The sequence below is a fragment of the Chanos chanos genome, chromosome 3 (genome assembly GCF_902362185.1).
Source record: "Chanos chanos chromosome 3, fChaCha1.1, whole genome shotgun sequence".
Lineage (NCBI taxonomy): Eukaryota > Metazoa > Chordata > Actinopteri > Gonorynchiformes > Chanidae > Chanos > Chanos chanos.
This window is the reverse complement of record NC_044497.1, coordinates 44,036,843-44,057,775: the sequence shown is the minus strand read 5'-3', so window position 1 is coordinate 44,057,775 and position 20,933 is coordinate 44,036,843.

The window sequence follows — 20,933 nt, the reverse complement described above, 5'->3', positions numbered from 1 at the left end:
TAAGGAAACAGGATGAGCCAGCAGACGGTCATGAGCGTTGGACAGCAGCTGGTTAAAAGCCTAACAGTGTTGCGTCCTTGACTAAGTCTGTACTTAACCCCTCATTACTGCAGGGGACACTGCACAGTGACTGACCCTGTGCCTGGACCCTTGACACAGGGTGTGTGTGCAGTGTCAAACGCAAAATAGAGGACATACTCTCCCATAGAGACATACTTACATACATGCCACACGCACGCACACACGCACGCACACACACACACACACACACACACACACACACACACACAAACACACACACACACAGCAACACTAACACAAATGCACGCGCACCATGTTCAGTAGTCAAGAAGAATACTGAGCTCCATTGTCCTCAGGCCTCAGGCTGCCACCTCACTGCCCTTGTCTCGTTTACATCCCTCCATCACACCCTCTTTCATTTCACTCTCTTTCTCTTACTATACTGTAGGAGAAATGAAATACACAAGACAGAGGAAGAAGAGGAAGAAAGAGAAAGAGAGAGAGAGAGAGGGGGAGAGAGAGAGAGAGAGAGAGGGAGAGTTTGTGTGTGTGTGCTGGATACAGTCAAAGATGAAGCAGCTATTGAAATTATTTCCAACTCTGCTGGTGAGAATAAAAAAATGGAGAGAGAGAGAGAGACAGAGAGAGACAGAGAGAGAGAGAGAGAGGAAGAGAGATGGCGTGAGACTGAATGAGGTGATTGAATGAAGTGAGATTGGGAAGTGCACAGGTCCATGACATGCATAGGTTTAATTCCATAAATGTTGAGGAGCTGATCATGGTGCTGGATTGAAAGTTGCTGTCCTATGAGCTGATCATGGTGCTGAACTGAAAGTTGCTGTTCTATGAGCTGATCATGGTGCTGAACTGAGAGTTACTGTCCTATGAGCTGATCATGGTGCTGAACTGAAAGTTGCTGTCCTATGCGCTGGTGACAGCTGTGGTCCTGAAATATCCACAGTCACCTCTTCCTCTTCCAGTGCCACACCTGCCAAACTAAATAGGACTCATTTAAATGTGACAGAGGAAGAAAAGAGCATTGTGTATAATAGTATAATAACTTGTGCAAGACAGGGAGTGTGTGTGTGTGTGTGTGTATAAGTGTATGATTATGTGTGTGTGTGTGTGTATATATATATATATATATATATATATATATATATATGCATAGTAAATATTTACACAGGCTGGTTTGACTGTACAGTAGAGGAAGAGGGAGAGAGAAATGCTTTTACAGTGTCTGTGTCTGTGCACTCATTTTATGCCTCATATTTCACTCTGGAACAAGACTGGGAACCTTTAGCTGGTGTGCTAATGAGAGAGAAATGAACATCCTTCAGTATCTAGCGAGTGTGTGTGTGTTTGTGTGTGTGTGTATTGCAGTAACTAGGGCAAGGTATTGGGGTCAGCAGGAGAGTCACGTGTGTGTGTGTGTGTGTGTGTGTGTGTGTGTGTGTGTGTGTGTGTGTTCGTGTCAGGGTCAGGGTGGTGTGATGTGTTTAACGAGGCATCTATCTCTTAATCACCAGACCTTAATTAACACTTCATCATCCTACTCTCCATGGAGCTACTATTACACTTGTATGTGTGTCTGTGGCCTGGGTGAATGGGATCTTCCATTTCACTGGTATGTGTCTCTGTGACATGGGTGGGGACATATGTAATTGTGCTGGTGTCTCTGTGTGTCTGAGGATCAAAGTATCTATTTATTAAGCACCATTTCATTTATTTTTACAATTTTTCACAATGGTCGCTGATGCTAAAGTGTGGAATTGACATCTGGAATAAAGGTGTGAAATTTGTCTGGAACTTGGACTGCTGTGCGCATCTGCTGTGAACAACTTAATGGACAGTATGTGTCTTCCCCAATGCAGTGGAAATACTCTTAACTTTAATACATTTTAAAAAATAATACCTGAAATAAATACGAATTATTGTCATTTTTAATGGGCACAGGGTATAAATGAGTTTGATCCAGAACTTGTTTTGACATGAGTATTGTGTTGTGTTGGGTTGTGTGGAGTTGAGTTGTGTTGTGTTGTGTTGAGTGTAAAACCATGTTTAGCTGTAGTGTGTGTACGAAGTTGTTTTTTGTCACTGGGTTTGTTTTCCTGTGTTGACCTCAATATTTCTTGTTAAGCGACCTTGTACTCATATCGATCATTCCTGGAGCAAATTGTCTGATCGTTGATACTTTAAAAGTATTGGCAAGGATATTCTTGGATGTTAGGTTATTTGCTGAGGGAAACAAAACCCAAATATATATTTTGATATGGTTATATCTGTGATGGAAAACCACCAAAATAAAATGTGTGATTGAATTGGATCTTTGTGTGTTTTGTGGGTTTGACTTAATGGAATATTGTTGTATGATTTTTGTAGCATACTATATTTCTGTTTTGCTATCTCTTGTGTGTGTGTGTGTGTGTGCGCGTGTGTGTGCGTATGCGTGTGTTTGCGTGTGTGTGTGTGTGTGTGTTTGTGTGTGTGTGTTTGTGTGTGTGTGTGTGTGTGTGTGTGTGTGTGTAAGTCTCTCTGGATCGCATGCAGACAACAGCCAGGTGCCTCTGAGTCTTCCCCTGCCTCCTCTGACCTATTTTACCAGACTGAGCTCTGTATGTGCGTGTGTGTGTGTGTGCGTGTGTTCGTGTGTGTGTGTGTGTATATGTGTGTGTATGTGTATGTGTGTATGGGTATGCACGCATGTGTGTGTGTGTATTTGTATGATAGATAGATAGATAGATAGATAGATAGATAGATAGATAGATAGATAGATAGATAGTGAGTGGGTGAGAGAGAGAGAGAGGGAGAGAGAGCGAAAGAGAGAGTGAGAGAGAGAGAGAGAGAGAGAGAGAGACAGAGAGAGAGAGAGAGAGTGTATGTGTGTGTTTGCACCCTCTGGAGCAACATAAAAGCACTAGTCCACCTACTGCCACGGAACACTGAGTTCATACTAACTTAATCTTAAATATCTATGGAAATAAATTTCATAACCCCTTTGTCTGTTCTCAGAAACGCTGGGGGCTGTTTGTGTGAACGTGTTTGCATGCATGTCTGTGCCTGTGCCTTTGTTAATTTGTTATTGCCTCTGTCTTGAGTGAGGTGTTTGAGACAACTGATTGCTCATTGTTAATCACTTGCCATGGTGATTGGCTAGGTAGGTAGGTATTGATCAGTGATTGATCAGTTATTGATGAGTCATTTGTGAGTTCTCTCTTCTCTCTCTCCCTCTTTCTCTCTCTCTCCTCTCTCTCTTGCACTAAGCAATATTTTAATATTAAGACACCAGAATGTTCTGCACTGCAGCATTCACTTTATTAAACTACTCAACTTACAATGAGGAGTACAGACTTATGGGAAATGCAGTCCAATGCAATTAGTAACAGCAGGGTCACATTACTTGTTACCTCTGTGTGTGAGTCTGAGCATGTTTTTGAGCATTTTTTCTCTGCAACAGTTGACCAGTTAAGAGACCAGTGCCTAAGACCAAATCTCTTCAGGACTGCTTTACAAGACCACCCCTCCAAATATATTACAACCAGGAAAGAGCAGAATTCTATCATATACTCAGCTCTACTCAAAGTGAACTCATTATCCAATGTTTAACAGTGTCAAAGGCCACAGACAGGTCTAAAGGAATAAGAGCAGGTTTAGAGGAATAAGGACAGGTCTGGAGGAATAAGGACAGGTCTAGAAGAATAAGGACAGGTCTGGAAGAATAAGGACAGGTTTAGAGGAATAAGGACAGGTCTGGAGCAAAAAGGACAGGTCTAGAGGAATAAGGAGAGGTTAAGATGAATAAGGACAGGTCTAGAGAAATAAGGACAGGTTTAGAGGAATAAGGAGAGGTCTGGAGGAATAAGGAGAGGTCTAGAGGAATAAGGAGAGGTCTAGAGGAATAAGGACAGGTTTAGAGGAATAAGGACAGGTCTGGAGGAATAAGGAGAGGTCTGGAGGAATAAGGACAGGTCTAGAGGAATAAGGACAAGTCTAGAGGAATAAGGAGAGGTTTAGAGGAATAAGGACAAGTCTAGAGGAATAAGGAGAGGTTTAGAGGAATAAGGGGAGGTCTGGAGGAATAAGGAGAGGTCGAGAGGAATAAGGACAGGTCTGGAGGAATAAGGAGAGGTCTGGAGGAATAAGGACAGGTTTAGAGGAATAAGGGTAGTTCTGGAGGAATAAGGAGAGGTCTAGAGGAATAAGGAGAGGTTTAGAGGAATAAGGACAGATCTGGAGGAATAAGGACAGGTCTGGAGGAATAAGGAGAGGTCTGGAGGAATAAGGACAGGTCTGGAGGAATAAGGACAGGTTTAGAGGAATAAGGACAAGTCTAGAGGAATAAGGAGAGGTCTAGAGGAATAAGGAGAGGTCTAGAGGAATAAGGAGAGGTTTAGAGGAATAAGGGGAGGTCTGGAGGAATAAGGAGAGGTCGAGAGGAATAAGGACAGGTCTGGAGGAATAAGGAGAGGTCTGGAGGAATAAGGACAGGTTTAGAGGAATAAGGAGAGGTTTAGAGGAATAAGGAGAAGTCTAGAGAAATAAGGACAGGTCTAGAGGAATAAGGAGAGGTTTAGAGGAATAAGGACAGGTCTGGAGGAATAAGGACAAGTCTAGAGGAATAAGGACAGGTTTAGAGGAATAAGAGTAGTTCTGGAGGAATAAGGAGAGGTCTAGAGGAATAAGGAGAGGTTTAGAGGAACAAGGACAGGTCTGGAGGAATAAGGAGAGGTTTAGAGGAATAAGGAGAGGTTTGGAGGAATAAGGACAGGTTTAGAGGAATAAGGAGAGGTTTAGAGGAATAAGGACAGGTTTAGAGGAATAAGGAGAGGTCTGGAGGAATAAGGACAGGTTTAGAGGAATAAGGAGAGGTCTAGAGGAATAAGGAGAGGTCTGGAGGAATAAGGACAGGTCTGGAGGAATAAGGACAGGTTTAGAGGAATAAGGAGAGGTCTAGAGGAATAAGGACAGGTCTAGAGGCATAAGGAGAGGTCTAGAGGAATAAGGAGAGGTCTGGAGGAATAAGGACAGGTTTAGAGGAATAAGGGTAGTTCTGGAGGAATAAGGAGAGGTCTAGAGGAATAAGGAGAGGTTTAGAGGAATAAGGACAGGTCTGGAGGAATAAGGAGAGGTTTAGAGGAATAAGGACAGGTCTGGAGGAATAAGGACAGGTTTAGAGGAATAAGGAGAGGTTTAGAGGAATAAGGACAGGTTTAGAGGATTAAGGAGAGGTTTAGAGGAATAAGGAGAGGTTTAGAGGATTAAGGAGAGGTTTAGAGGAATAAGGAGAAGTCTAGAGAAATAAGGACAGGTCTAGAGGAATAAGGAGAGGTCTAGAGGAATAAGGACAGGTCTAGAGGAATAAGGAGAGGTTTGGAGGAATAAGGACAGGTCTAGAGGAATAAGGAGAGGTTTAGAGGAACAAGGCCCAAGGAGGTTGTTTAAGGAGCCCCTGTGACAGAAAAGAGAGGGGCCAGTGTAGATTTACCAGTCATGTAAGCTGAGTGATTAATTATAAGAAATATTTGATAATAGGTTGGAAGTGTTTCAGCCACAAATGGAAGAAGGGAAATCACTCTATTGTTTCTGATGACAGTGGAATCCAGATGTTAACTTTCTGAGCACAGCTGGGATATGAGGCATTCTGAACAGCTTGAAGAAACCATCCTGAATCTCAAAGTCTTTATTCAAAATTATATGAAATTTAAAGCAGCTTTTTGGGCCTTAGGTATATCATAGGTTTCATATATTATCACTGTTGAGACTCAAGGTCTGCTTGTGAGTCTGATCATTTAACTGTGTCTTCAAACCCTAACTTTAGCCCAAAATCCATAATAATTTTATCATCAGGCTTTTTGCTTATTTGTTTTAACATAGAGTCAAGAGTTTCTTGAGCATAATTTTACAAAAGGAGGAGATCTGGGAGATTTGAGAGGTTTTCGTGTGAAAGCAGCCTAGATTTCACATCATTTATGTATTTATTTATTTATTTATTTATTTATTTGTTTGTTTGAACACTAAACCTGTATGATTGTAGTTTATCAAGAATGCTTTTTGGAGTGTTCTCACTTAAAAAAAACAACAACAACAACAACAAAAAACGAATTAAAAAACAAAAGTACTTTTTTTTTCCCCAGTGAAGACAGGTTACATTAAAGCAACGTGTCGGTAATTATCTAGGCTTTTCTTTTCTTTTCTTTTCTTTTCTTTTCTTTTCTTTTCTTTTCTTTTCTTTTCTTTTCTTTCACCTCACTCTTTTTTCATCTATATTGAATTCAGCTCTTCATAGTGAGCCTGAAGAGCTCTCTTGCAGCTCTCACTCTGCTCTGATTGAAGATATCTGAAATACCGGCAGCATATCTGTGTCAAACCGCTCCCGCTCCCTTTGCCTTATTGCTTCTACTTTTCATTGTGTTTGTATGTGTGAAATATTTTTGTTTTGAAACCACAACAGGAGCTTCATTTTCATCTCTCTCTTTCACTCTGATAGAAACCAGAGTTTCTCAGGGCAGCAAATTTTCAAATTTATTTTATTTTATTTTTATTTTTACTTTACATTTGCACGTATGCATACGTATGCAGTGCAAAGTTTACCTGAAATCTTTCAAGGACATCATTCCGTCACAGAGAAACATACTGACTTGTTTAAAGAGGACCTTTAAAACAGGACTTCACTGAGAACAGAAAGCTTTTTAAAATCAAAATATAAAGGACAAACACAGGACCATGGAATGTAGTCTTGCCATACCTCACCCCCTCTCCCCCGTTCTCTCTTCTGGGATGTGCTAAAAGCTCTTGTAAAGCTGGAAGCTCTTTATCGACCATTCCTGCAGAGGACCTTCAGAAGTACACACTCAGAGACACAACACACACACACACACATTTAGTCTTCCACATTCTCTCTATTCCCTTAACATTGTAGCTCAGAGTGTGTGTGTGTGTGTGAGAGAGAGGAGGGGGGGCAATAAAAGCAGGACAGTCAACAGTGCCCCTATTTTAAGGACTTTAACAATCTAAAATTCTCTATATTGATTATGTATTAGAGGTCAGAAGCAATACATGCGGCTGGTTTGGGTCAAAATTTGAGGTTGTACATACTGGAAAAAAACATGACCTCAGATATCCCTTACTCCATGAATGGCTGACTCTGTCAAATCCTCACTCATCATAATTCCACCACTGGAGCAGAGCTGTTTGCCTACTGCACAACGCTGCCAGATGCATGATAATTTTGCCCTCTGTACAATGTATGATCAATAATGCCAAAAGTCCCATAATGTAAGATAATTTGACCATTTTGTGACACTTAGTATTAGTAGTTGTAATCAGTCTAGGCTCATTTTAATTCACGATCAGGATAGCAAAATATGGATTCTATATCTGTTGTTTACACATCTCTTCTCACATGATGTCTTTCTAGCCACTCATGCTTGTTGTGATGATGAACATGGCTGCACTTACTAATATAGCCTCTAGTTTATTTAACTGGTATGCTTTTGTGTTCAATGCTGAGACATTTTTATTTGACCGAGTCCTGAAAAACTACTCCCTTTCACACATCATATGATTACATCAGCATTTTAATTTTTTTTTTTTGTAACAATGTGGCTGGATTTGTAGGCGGTGACAAAAAGTCGTTTATCTCAATAAATGCTTGTTTTCTGAAATTACACATTTACACCTATTTGTTGTCTCAGTTATGACTCGTGTACGATAATTTTCCTCAAAATACAATGATTTTAAGCCTCTGGTAGGATACTTTAACGTTTCCCATCTGGCAACGCTGCTGCTGCATGATGTCTGATAAAGAACATACAGACATGAGGGTCCAAAAAATGCATTATCTTCATCATCCCACACATACACAACCTCATTCCAACACTTCTATCCCAAAAACAAAACAACTGTGTGCTTAAAGACAAGACGTCGCTGTGTCCGTTAGTGCTGCACTGCTGAAGGAAGCAGCACTTAAACTCTTGATTACTGCTTCCACATTTATAATTCTTGCAGTCTTTGGAAGTACACTTATTCCCTACCTGCCATCTGCCAACCACAGGGGTGGCCGGTGTGCTTTGGTAAAAGCAATGGAGCAGGGGCAGGTATTTGTGCGATTTCGCTATTTGGGGCCTTGATAAAATGATTGGACTTGGACTTTTCATGGTCTATTTTTTAGTTTGGGTCGTTGAGTTTCAGTGTGCTGTGGCTGCTCCTAAATAAACGTCCGGTAGGGACATATCTTCTACTGAAGTTTTCCCTTATGTTGTGACATCGTTACAACACAATAACTAGTGGGCTAATGTACTCAGTGCTTTTGCCACAGACTAGGATATTTGCATACGCACACATAAACTCTTTTTTCCATCGTCACACAAGAGAAGCACATGGAGGGTCAGGTAAGTTTTAAAAAATTTGTCCTTAATCACAAATCCTGCTTTACTAGGGCTCTATTCCAAAAAAAAAAAAGATTCAATTACATTTACAGCTCATTTACACATGATAATTGCTGATAATGAGAAAACTACAGCTATGTACCTCCAAAGAACCCAAGTGAATGTCATCTATGTATTACAGAAATAACCTTCAATTATCAACATTGGATTACACTTTGATCACAAAAGAACACAGGTGTCTTCATTTACATGGTGTGATTACTGATAGGTAGCACACAGTGTACTACATACAGTTTCGTATCCAGTTCCACAAAGCTAACAGGTTACTAAGATATAGTACCTTCCAAACAGAGCTGCTTTGCTCCGTCTTTGAATCAATATCAATGCAGTGGTAGTGGAGCAATGGGATGATGTACTTCCTTGGGGCTGAAGTATGAAACAGAAGAACCATCAAGTTTATCATCATCTAGTTGGAATGCTTGAAATTCAGAGAGAGGCTGTTGTTGGTTATGATATCATTCATCAGGTCAACAGTCTTCTCCTGTTCTGCTGTGCTAGACGGGAAGAGCTCTTTACACTTCAAGAATGATTTTAAGCCCTTAGACTCAGTGTGGTGATTTTCAGTGTTGATTTCCACAGTCCCCTGATGCTCCTTTAAACTGTTGCTCAGACTTTGCAAAAACATATCATTCATTGATAGGACTTTGCTTTTGATCTGAGGTGTACAGTTCAGAACATGACACTTTTGTGGTGTATAAGATTTCTCCATATTTTTCCTCTGGCTTGGTTTTGGATGAAACTAAGACCCTGACTGCACTCTTAACAAAATTTTCTGCTCGAAGGGGAAGAACTGAACTAGCTCATAGTTCCTGACACCAGGACCTCTAATGTCACAGACTAGATCAAAGTGCCAGAGAAGTTCTGGACTTTGCAGGCAGTTTCTTAGGGCCTTTGTGAGTTTGTCTCTATTCCCTTGTCCTCTGCTCATCAGAAAGAGCATTCTGACAGTGCTTTGTGTACGATATTCATTTAGTTCTAACCGCCTGAAAAGTACTGGAACACAACATCAAATTTTGAGTGGTCTTAAGAATCTGAAATGGGACCCTATCTACATCTCAAACTGCTGCTTCAGTGAGCTCTTTCTAGTTATGACTAAACTGACTGCTGAGGCTGTGCAATTTTTCAAGAAAAACCTGTAAGCGATGAACTGAATTTTTATCAGTGATATGTGAGATGGCCAACTCTGTTCTATGGAACATCCAATGCAATGCTATGCTAGTTTGTGAAATCTCAACCTTTTTGATACGCTTGGAATCCCACTCACCGTAAACTCAATCTATCATAAACAAATGATGCTCAAGATCATTAGCATGTGACAGGGAAAGAGTTGTAGTCAGGTAAAGTGTAGACTATCCACTCAGCTCTGGATCCCAAGCTCCAAAAGATCAAGAGACATCAACTTCCACAAGATCAAGAGACATGAATTTTAGAGAACCACCTTGAGCTGTGGCTCTGATGTTGACAGTCATTGCTGCTTTCCTGTTAAATGTAGAGGCATCATCAATAAGAACTGTCAGTTTACTTACATGGGCTCACTGTATGGATCAGTGTTCTACCCTGTATTTCACCACTTAAATGTTGTGCAATTTTGGCGGCAGTTTTGCTGCGAAGCATCCCCCCCCCTATTTTTCAATTCTACAAGGCTCTCATGATGTGAGACTGGACAGTCGTTTTTTGGCCAGGTAATAAAAGTGCACGAAGCACACACTGTGCTTCTCTCATTAAAGAGTCGTTCATCGCACCCAAACTTTCTACCTCATCACTTTTTCTCAGATCTTTGGATTTTTGAGCAAACCTACCTTTGAAAATACATGCCTTTTGATTTTATTCCGTAATGAAGACAGAATGTTTTCGTGATTTTCATGGCTTGAACCCCCAATTTCAAATTAGCACCCTTCATCTGAAAGTGACACTCCTTGCTCTTTGAAGATCTCTGCTGACCTTGGCATGCTAAAAACAAGACAACCTTCTGAAGGGGCTTGAATACAAATTGATGTGCGCCAACTGGGATTCAAACTCCAAAGTCGAGGGGAGTTGGAAGCAATTGACCTGAAGGCTTGAACCAATAGCCGGGACATTTTCGAGGGAGGGTAGTTTATCTGTGGCGTTGCTCTGGACTGGCACACCTCCAAACACTTGCACTGAAGATTGGGTTGAAGGAACGACCTTTTCAACAGTAACTTTGTTGGACAGTTTGCTCTGCCTTAGAACATAAGCTGTTTAGCATCACTTTGTTTAGAGGAGAGAATGCAGGTAGTGTGATAAGTTCAATAAATGCCTTAATATTTTACACCTATTTACACACTTAATATTCTCATTTTTTTGGGTTATCACAATTGCGCCTTCATTTTGGAATTTGGCTTAGGGGATTTTGGGAAAGGACTGATCGGTTAGAACACAGGCCAAGAGTACTTGGTATTTCAGGTCATACAGTAGGACATCCAGGCAGCTCTCATGTCCTTTATTCAGATGCTGAAAAAGGCTGAGCTGGCATACTGGAAACAGTCTAGCAGCTGTTTTTATTTGTGGAGCAACATGGCAGATGACCAGAAATGGCCTCTTTCTTCTCTGGTTGAAATTGGCAGTGTGATTTAGAGTTCTGAAGGTCCAGTGGACTTCACATTGGTGGGGGGATTATGGCTCCTGTGGAGGTGGGAAGCTAAAACAAACATGTCCATGTTATTTGCAAGGTCAAACCCATGCCCTTGAAAAAGGACAACTTTTTAATCTTTCAATCAGTGTGTTCTTAACACAATTCTAAGAATGTGAGTTTACTAGACTTCCATTGGCCGTGATAGCTGATATTCAGCATTATGACATTAGCATTCTTTTAATTTCAAACACTGGGAGTGGATGAAGTCTGAGTAATGCCAGATCTTTGCCTCATATACCCCATTGTTTCCAGCTGAAAGGCAGCTAATGTTAGTATGTTGGAATTCAGCTATCACAGCTAGTTCTCTTAGTGCCAGATATCTTTCATCTCTCTCTCTGTCTCTCTCTCTCTCTCTCTCCCTCCCTCCCTCTGTGTTTGATTAGATATGACTGTGAGTAAGTGTTTGAAGTTTTTTTTTTTTTTTGCCACCAGGCGTTCACATCAGGCAGCAATGACAGGCGGGAGGACCCTTGATCATGCCTAATTATGTGAGTGGACGTGAGACTCCAAAAGCTCCTGTCAGATAACCAACTATATGTGTGTGTGTGTGTGTGTGTGTGTGTGTGTGTTTGAGATTCTGCTGGTGTGTATAAATCAAAATGGTTGATCAAGTTTAGCAATACTGTCATCCTCACACACACACACACACACGCACGCACACACACACACATATAAAGCCATGAGTGTAGTTGTGAGTGTTTTGTAATGCAGTGTTGAGTAGAGCATTACAAGTCTGTTTGAAGCTCTTGCATCATTCTTCTGACTTAAAAAAAAGAAGATGAATATTGGAAGAGTGAAGTTCTGCATACAATCACACTTTAACCACTTACTCCCCATTTTTTATTCATTTAAACTTTGTTTAAAATGGGTAAATCTATTAGTAGCCACCCCATCATTTGGAAAATTCCTCTAAATGGGCTACTTGTAGAAAAACATATTGGATTAAAGTGCCTTTGTTCTCAGCCGCAGGACTATAAACCAGTAACTTTACAGATAGTGATGTGTTACACAGCACACATTTATCCTCAGTCAGCCCATAACATCGCAGTTGCCTGCCTCTCTACTCTCAAAAATGAATAAACATGAATTTATTAGTATGTTGCAGCACTTTTTGATGTAGTCTAATAAATCAGCAGTTAGTTCATCTCACAAAATCATGTTCTGATCATTCCATGGAGTTACCCCATGATAAAACCAGCACTGGTTTGTCATTGACTAGATTGTGATGTTGCATGTAACACACAGGTAGGGCAAGAGGGCATCGTTTTCCCCCAACGTTCAGTGTTTGTGAAGGATTCTTAAGCAGTGATGGGACCTCCTAGGACCTCCTGGTAAGGATGTGGTGAAAGACAGATGGAAGACAGTAAGGCAGGAAGAGAGATCTATAATCAGTATATGGCGACTGGGGAGTGGAGGGAGAAAGACAGAGACGATTTCAAGAGAGAGGAATGTAGATGGTGAGATGGAAGGAGGGAGAGAGAAACAGAGAGAGATGGAGGGGTAGCAATAGACACTGCAGTATCAAAGGAGAGTTTCAAAGCCCATCAGAGAGTCTCCTGGGTAATCTGTGCTATTCTGCATTCTGTTAGTTCAAAGCACTGCTCTGCCTGTGTATGTGTGTCTTTGACTCAGTGTATGCTGAGTGTTTGTTAGTGTGTGTGTGTGTGTGTGTGTGTGTGTGTGTGTGTGTGTGTGTGTGTGGTTGATGTGTGTAGTAAATGCTGACAGTAAGCCTGTTTGATATTACATTCAGGGAACAGTTTCATTTGTTATCGCCTGTTAGACTGTTCAGACGTCCTTCACAAACATGGAGAGAGAGAGAGAGCGAGAGAGAGTGTGTGTGTGTGTGTGTGTGTGTGTGTGTGTGTGTGAAGGGAGGTCATGTGATGTAAATCCATCTCAATCAATGGTGCTTTCACTTTGAAGGGGGCTGGCATATTAATCAGTTTGTATGATATATGCATTGATTATTTAAGAGCAGACACACACACACACATACACACATACTGTAAATATTTTAATCTGTTGCATGAGGCTCTGAAAGTTAAAGTTAGCTACTGAATGAATGAACCTGAGAATGAGGCCATGGTGCACCGCAAACAGATTTGCATGTTTCAGTTCAAACAGACCTCGCCAAGTGATAACAGCAGTCCATACCAGTTCATACAAAGCACCGGCTCTTACCTAAAATGATTTCTCTTTGCAAATAGCTAGTACATACTGGAGTCATAGCTTCATTGTTTTTCTCAACAAATTTATCAAATTTACGCACTGTGCTGCACTTAAATTATTTTACAAACACATTTTTTCATTACAGAGTATGTGGTTTAGCTGAGAAACTGCTGTAAGGAGAGGTTCTCGCAAGCACAAATTTCCAAAAGACATGAATATTATTGTTTATTTATGAAGAACGTTTTGTATGAAAATTCAAATTCAGTCTGGTTCAACTGGCAAAAATCTCACAGTCAGGAGTCAGTAGTCTTTGAATTGAGACGATAACCATAAATATGATAAATTCAGATATTCTCTCTCTCTCTCACTGTACCTCTCTCTTTCTGGCTGTGTTTGATTGATTAGAGTTGTGTTCAGGATGGGGGAGAGATTTGTCATCGCTGTTGTCTGTTTTTGTTGCATTGTGGGAATGTTGATGGAGTTTTATTTCATGTCTCAAGGCCGTAGCTGTGCCACTGTCTCTTTGTGTGAACTTCCTCTCTCTCACACATCGTCTCTCTCCTCCTGTGGCTCGTTCCCCGTCTCTCAGGCACATAGAAGGTGTTTGGGAAGCTACTCCTTTGTCTCACTGCTTGATGTCTGTAGAGGGTTATGTGCATATAATGAATATGATGACTTTGAGTTTAACTGGTGTTGTCTGGTGTAGCTCTCTCTCGCCTTCTCTCCTTCTCTCCCTCTCTCTCTCTCTCTCTCTCTCTCTCTCTGTCTCTGTCAATCTATCACCTTCTCTCTCAGTCTATCTCCTTCTATCCATTTCTCCCACTTTCAAGAGTGCCTTCAATCTAAACCATTCAGAATAATGCAATTGGACATTTAGTACATAATTGCTACATATACTGCACATCCTTAAATTTGACTCTTTCCTTCAAACTGCAGAGAAAGTGTGATGCTACCCACTTCCTCCAATGTAAATTAACATAATTTCTGTATTGATTCACATTGCAATCAGTGCGATATCATTTAGCTCGGAGAAGATAGCGCCAACAGCTTAGCTTTATTTGTAACCTCCAATTGATAATGACCTTGATACTCTCATGCACAGGAGCAGCTGTACGACATGCCTCTGCACTCCTATACATAACATATAGATATTTTAATGTTTGAATGTTACTGTAAGTGTGACGTTTCTGTAATTTGTTGTGCTGTATGTGCTGAAAGATGAAGTAATTACATTTATGTAGGAGTTGTAGGAGGTTTAGTGCATTTTGTAATGATATATTGTGAGGTTACTGTGAGTACAGGCAAATCCTCCTTTTAATGTCATTATGTGTGTTCTTTTTTTGTTGTTGTTGTTAAATTGTAACTGTAACTATAATTGTGTGGAGGCAGATCTTAATCTCTCTGGCCTGGCTGGCTTTGGCATTTTAGTGCTCTTCGAGAGCAGAATCAAGACGTCTGTTCTATAAATAGAGCCAGTATCTTACAACCTTGCGCCACACAGAAACACAACACTCACACACATGCACACTCCCACATGTACATTTACACCCCCCCCCCCCACACACACACACATACACACACTTACATTCACATTTACATACCACTCACTCACACACATACTCACTCACACTCTACGCTTTCACACTCTTACACATTTTCACCATCCGCCCATCCACCCATTCACACACATTCATCTTCAAGACACTACTAACTCATCAGCAGATGTGTGTGAAAGGAGGGAACTCAGCTGTTTCCATATCTCTCTCTCTCTCTTCCCGTCTCTCTCTCTCTCTCTCTCTCTCTCCCAGAAATAAATTTTTCAGCTTTGATGTAGAGTCACATAGAGTTTTCAAGTACACTATAAAATGTTTCAGAATGACCCATTTAAAATTTATTCAGTGTTGTAAAAATAATTGATCTTTCCATCTTAACACCTTTGGTGGTTATGTATGTCCTGGTAAAAATACTGTCACAAACACTTCTGTTAATCCCACATTGATTTGATCAGGGTCAGCTTCAGTACCATCGTTTTCTGTTACCCCGGTGAAAGGTTTGCTGTTAGTCATGTGACCCTGTTCCCCCAAAAGGGGTGTGTCACAAAAGAATGGTATCTGGTGTTGTCTCAAAAATACAGTTTGAATGCTCAGGATGTGTTTACAACTGGGAGAACACTGGGAAGGTGTGAATGGACAGGAGACCCTTACTCCTGCATGTGTGTGTGTGTGTGTGTGTGTGTGTGTGTGTGTGTGTGAGAGAGAGAGAGAGAGAGAGAGAGCAGGTAGGGGTCAGAGCTTTTATGCCAACTCAAACCCACTCTCTCAAATCCTGTGAATACTGACAGGATAAACAAAAGGCTGTGTTTTATTTGTTGCTTTTTGTTAGGGAGGAAAAGAGAGTGTGTGTGAGGGAGAAATAGAGCCAGGGATGCACTGAGGTTGTGCATATCTGTATGTGTCTGTTAGAGAGCAGAGAGAGAGAGAGTGTGTGTTTGTGAGAGAATGCATGTGGAAGGAGAGACAGAAAGGGGCCGTGTGTGTGTGTGTGTGTGTGTGTGTGTGTGTGTGTGTGTGTGAAATGTTCTCCTTCCATGGATGTGGTTAAACAGAGAACCAACGAGCATTGATGAGGGATCAATAGACCCTCGCAAAGAACCTGATTAACAGCCAGTCATCCATGTGAAACAATGCTTAGGGCTTGAGCTCCTCTTTTACTGGCTCAGACAATTACACTTCAAACACTTCCCTCAAAATGAAAAGGAAAGAGAGACAGGGAAAGAGGGTAAGTGTGTGTGTGTGTGTGTGTGTGTGGGGGGCAGGAAGTTGGAGCTATGTGCTGTTTCTGTGCTGTGTGAGAATAAACTGCTCAACCCAAACTTACCCTCTCCAGGTGTCTGTGTGTGTGTGCGTGTATGTGGGAGAGGGAGAGGGAAATAGATGTAAATGTTGTGGAGGACAAACAATCCCTCCATCTGACTTCTTCCACAGATCCCTCATGGCACGCCGGCATTCCGAAGGAAATTCCCAAATCTCTATCTCTTCACTCCACTAGCCTTTTTTCACAGAACTGTAGACAGCAACTGCCCTAATTTTAAGAGTATGAGAGAAAGAGAGAGAAAGAGAGAAAGAAGAGTAAGGGAGCGTGACAAAAAGAGAGGAGATGGAGGAATGACTAAAGAGAGAAAAGGAGATTGGACGAGGTTTGAGGAGTGTCCGGTTACCGTACCCTAAAACACCCTGGATTTACACACCAAGATCCAGATTTATGTGACAGAGAGTTGTTAAGTCAATGCTGGGTCACTTATACTTGGTTTTAAAATGGACCCATTCTCAGTGCACACATTCACAGTCTGAAGAGTTACGACTTTTTACCTTCCCTTGTGTTTAGTAGAACATCGAGTGTAAGCAGATTTGCTTTCTTTAAGCAATTTTCTCTCAAGTGACCTAATGTCAAAGTATTTACCAGAGTAACAAAGAGCAAGTTTCACCAAATTTACCAACCATTAGTTTGTTACCTTTGGATCCCAACAGGTGTGTCTGTTAATGTGAGAGAGACTCAGAGGTTCCGTGATGCAGGACGCGGTGAGCTGTGGAGCCTTTTCATTAATCTTGGACTCAACCTCACCTTGGATTTGTATCAGGTTTGGGGAACTGAGAGCTGATAGAAGTTACTAGAGTTTCAAATGGAGCTGGAATTGACCGCACTACGGGGATGTCAAGCAAGAATAACAAGATCCAAATTCAATCCAGTGAAATTTGGAATCTCAGAATTAAACACAACTTTGCAAAATTTTGCTTTTGTCTCATCACTGCCTTTCCCAAATTCATTCCAAAATCTGACTTTTGTTTCATTTGGAATTGATTCATTCTTTCATGAACTTACTGCAACTGTGGATCACATGTCCACTGTAAAAGTGGCTTCTTTATGTGTTTCCTCCTACAGTACTGAACGAGCCGGGATCCCACATTAGACTGGAATCAAAGACTCTTTTGAATGCTAAGTGCATGCAGTTATTTTTAGCTTCTCTTCTGATGCACTTTAACTGTGGCAAATTCAGACGATAAAGAACAAGTAACCAACTAATGCTGTTTGTTTAGTAAATTGCTTTAACTGGTGAGTGTGTGTGTGTGTGTGTGTGTGTGTGTGTGTGTGTGTGTGTGTGTGTGTGTGTGTGAATTAGTTTGGTAGAGCAGATGACAGTCTTCATCATCGTTAAACTTTACGCTTACGTATGTTCTCTCTCTCTCTCTCTCTCTCTCTCTCTCTCTCTCTCTCTCTCTCTCTCTCTCACTCACTCTCTGTAGAGATTCATGATAAGCTAGAGTTGAGGGCCAGTATCTCACTCAGGTTGAAATCTCAGTGTGAACAGAGTCTGTTCCAGCAGTCTGGTGCGCATGCAGACACTTCCATGCAAAAACAAGCACATGTTTTTGCAGTTGTTAAAAATCTGTCTGCATCTGCCAAAGTTCTAAAATAGCACGTGTTCACCTTCACAGACTGTGTCTGTGCGTGAGTGTGTGTGAGTCTGAGCTGTTTGAAAAATCCATGTGTATTAGTACATGTGTGTGTGTGCGTGTGCATGTGTGTGTGCATGTATGTGTCTGAGGTTGATGGATCCATGGAGACAGATGGTGTGAGGCATGTGCTGCTGCCAGGAGTGTTGTGTGAGTGTTTTGGAAACGTTCCACGGAAAGCGTCTGAGCTCACGGTGACACAAGAGTGGGTGTTCAGTCCTCTGGGGCCCAGACACTCAGCCATCTGCTTAACCGGAACCACATTTGACTAGAACCAGATCAAAACACAGTCATGCTTAAATTACAAGCACCTGAAAAGAGATTCACATTAAACCAGTACTAAACTTGAATCCATTCCAAACAGAGTCATATTTGAACCATAATTATCTGAGAAAAAAAAATACAATCTAGATAACAGAAGCTCATTAAACTAAAACCTTATTAATTAGGCTAAAAACTTTACATGCCAATTTACATGTCAAATTAGGCTGAAAAATCAGCTAATAATTCAGCCAAAATCTAACCTATATATAACTAACCCAATTAAACTTGCTGATAACAGAACCAACTTAAAACAGATCAAATTACTCTAGGGCTAGATCAACACAGAGCTACCTCAAAACAGAACCACCGTTCCAAGCACATTTAAACGGAAACCAGCTCAAAAAAGACGACATTCAATAAGTAATAATTCAAAATAGAGTAAACCAAAGAACACAACAGAACAGAAAATGGGCTGTAAATAGAATCAGCTTATCAAACCATGAGCCTGTAGAACAGGGAATTCCATCAAATGGGAACTGACAGGAAGCTGAAAAGCCATCAGAGGGACTCTCTAAAATACACAACCACAATAAAGAAAAATCGTCTTCAAAAAAGAGCATTAACTTGACAGATGCAGAACCAACTCATAGAGTTCTCATACAGGCCAAACTGGAAAGCAGAACTCACTCAAACACCCACCCAACACACACACACACACACACACACACAGGCACACACACACCTAGTAAACAAACACACAATTATTAAACAAAACAGATCTAACTGCAAAATTTATAAATCAACAAACAATTTATTTATATTGTCATTCCTACATCACATCTACTTTACAAACACTGACATCAGTCTTGGAGAGGATTTTAACTGAACTTCATTTTGTGTACCTCGTGTGTATATACCTTCCCTGTCTTTGTGCCTGGGTGTGTCTTTACCAATGTGTGTCTTAACATGTCACATCCTGTCAGAGGAGGGGTGGCTGCAGGACACGCTCAGAGTGCCACATGCTTTTTCCTTGAATGTTAAAGAAACATTAGCTCTGAAATATTCATGGCATAATGTGCTGTTATGTTGGAGTGAATCAGTACGCCAGCTTTTCCCAAGGCCGAGAGGGGGGTGGGGTGGGGGGGAGAGAGAACATTTGTCACACTCTAAAAACTCCATCACTACAAACTCATAAACTCCACCGAAATGCTTGAAAATGTGTGTGTGTGCATGCATACGTGCGTGTGTGTGTGTGTGTGTGTGTGTGTGTGTGTGTTTGGTCTGTACACTTTGCCTGAAAAAATCATACACTCATTGAACAAAACAAAAACAAAGGTTCTTAATGCAAAAATAAATATTACATGTAAATATCCACTTACTCTTTACATGTCACAGTTTTTCTTTTAAAACTGCTTCACACAGTCTGCTGTTTTTCTACTCTTTCGCCTTTATTGCACTGTGATGTGGTAATGATTTCCTTTTGCTCTCCTGCCCTTGCTGTAGTTTCTCTGAACTGATTGGAGCCATAACGCTGATGTTTATGGTGACTACATAGTCATCCTCTCTTTGGTACCTGTCAAAAGTCAGGCTCATTACACTAATCCAGCATCACTCTCCAGTAAAACCTCAATGTGATATTGGCACCTAGTGTGGTTTGGCAGTATGTTCTTTTGTGTAGAGATAGCCATTGCTTCACAAAGTGTTCTGGGTCAAACAGCTGAAGTGACGGGTCCTTTCAGCTTCTTCTCACTCAGTTCTCTGAAGTTCAAAGAGTGAATTTCTTATTTACTAATATTTCTTTTTGTTGAAAATGTTTCCTTCCTGTGAAGCTTACATTTATAATCTCTTCAGTTTTACTAAAACCACTAATAAATTCTGTTTTCCATCAGTGAAGGTCATAGAATGTCCTGTTTGCACTTTAGGCCAGGAAAAGTCCTCCAATCAGAGCAATGTGAACTGGCAGTCAGTGCTGTTGGTTGAGTATTCAGACTCAGTGCTGTTGGCTGAGTGTTCAGAGTCAGTGGTGTTGCTTGAGTATTCAGACTCAGTGCTGTTGGTTGAGTATTCATATGGTGAACTGGCAGTCAGTGGAGTTGCTTGAGTGGAGTTGCAGTGGAGTTGCTTGAGTATTTATAGTCAGTGCTGTTGGTTGAGTATTCAGACTCAGTGGTGTTGGTTGAATATTCAGAGTCAGTGGTGTTGCTTGAGTATTCAGACTCAGTGCTGTTGGTTGAGTATTCATATGGTGAACTGGCAGTCAGTGGTGTTGGTCTGAGTATTCAGAGTCAGTGGTGTTGCTTGAATATTCAGAGTCAGTGGTGTCTGCTGAGTATTCATATGGCGCTGGCACATTGTCTGTGCGATGTCATTCATTGTCAAATTCAATTGTCTGGCTAGTTTCACTTTGTTAGTCTGTATCTGCTGTTCACGAAGAGATAGGAGGAGCTGAACAGACAGGTGTATATCCATAAAAAAAAAAACCCTCAAAACTTTTTGCTTGCTAAGTAGCTGTCTGTTGAGTTTGCAGGCTTACAGTATGCAAATCATGCTGCAACATTTTGGATCGATAAGCATTTTCACAGTGTCATGAGAAATATGCTCCAGACATTCTCTTTCAGATGGTCCTGTTTCTGTTGCATTTCAAGATAAGTGATCAGCAAATACTACAGCAGAATGTGATAATACACAGTCCACAGAGCCCAGTGGTACTCTATAGCCATATGATGTCTTGTGTATGTCCTCCTATGTATTCATCACGCAGAAAAAGTTCTTTTTTTGTCATTTAGAAAAGTAATGCATAAAGCCATTTTTTCTCCAAAGCTCTGCAAAAATCAAGGTTCATACCATGTCTGGACATAGAGTCAA